Source organism: Gasterosteus aculeatus, chromosome 16 (assembly GCF_964276395.1).
Source record: "Gasterosteus aculeatus chromosome 16, fGasAcu3.hap1.1, whole genome shotgun sequence".
Lineage (NCBI taxonomy): Eukaryota > Metazoa > Chordata > Actinopteri > Perciformes > Gasterosteidae > Gasterosteus > Gasterosteus aculeatus.
Window position 1 is genome coordinate 10,245,801 of NC_135704.1, and position 571 is coordinate 10,246,371.

The window sequence follows — 571 nt, forward strand, 5'->3', positions numbered from 1 at the left end:
CATCATCTGGTTTATTCTGACCACAACAGTAAAGTACAGTATTTGAGATGGTTGTACTATATGTGAGCATTTTAATCCACAAGCTACTTTATACTTAGACGCTACAAATACGAGGGAAATATTGTTGGTTAACATTCCAAGCCTAAAATAACCAATTCACTCAGCCTCTCTGCTCCCAGTAAACCCAGTCCACTCAGTGTCTCTGCTCACAGTATAATCAATCCCAGTAGCCACTTGTAGCCCAGTGTAACCAGTCAGCCTTTTTGTATGGCTATACTCCTTCAAAATCTTTGTCGAATGAGTCTTTGCAGCCTGTGACGCACATAATGTACCTTTACATCAGTGAACTAAAGTTAATCGTTGTTGTACTTATACTATATGTATATAGTGTGTATATATCTATATTGTACTAATTTACAATAGACTATGATTACTTTACAATCTAACAGTTGATTATTGTTTAAATGCAAATTACATGTCAGTGTGTTGTGAATATATATTTATAAATATACCTGTATATGTTATGTACATTCGTACATTTCCATGTACATGCATATATTGGTTATTTGCC